This window comes from Tupaia chinensis, unplaced genomic scaffold (genome assembly GCF_000334495.1).
Source record: "Tupaia chinensis unplaced genomic scaffold, TupChi_1.0 Scaffold141450_1, whole genome shotgun sequence".
NCBI lineage: Eukaryota > Metazoa > Chordata > Mammalia > Scandentia > Tupaiidae > Tupaia > Tupaia belangeri.
In genome coordinates this window covers 45969-46215 of record NW_006201312.1, presented here as the reverse complement: position 1 = coordinate 46215, position 247 = coordinate 45969, and the positions used below count along the sequence as shown (strand labels likewise).

The window sequence follows — 247 nt, the reverse complement described above, 5'->3', positions numbered from 1 at the left end:
CCCCCCCCCTGCGGGGGAGCCGGACCCCCCCGAAAGCCATGAGAGGAGCCGGCGGCTGAGGAGAGCGAGGCCCTATGCGGCAGGGGTTGTGTGGCGCAGCCGAGCCGTGGGGAAGCGGCCCACGCTCACGCGTCCCCCGGCGCCTCGAGCGGCCGTTCCACACCGCCCAACCTGGGCCTGCCGGGAGCATGAGCGTGCTGGAGACGTCGGGGTAGATGGAGCGGCCGGCGCCGGGGGCGGGGAAGGG

At 76.1% G+C, this 247-nt stretch overlaps 1 pseudogene; it reads left to right on the top strand.

The window, feature by feature from the left end:
- LOC102489457 (uncharacterized protein KIAA2026 pseudogene) overlaps nt 1-247 on the top strand; it is a 6777-nt pseudogene that overhangs the window by 333 nt on the left and 6197 nt on the right.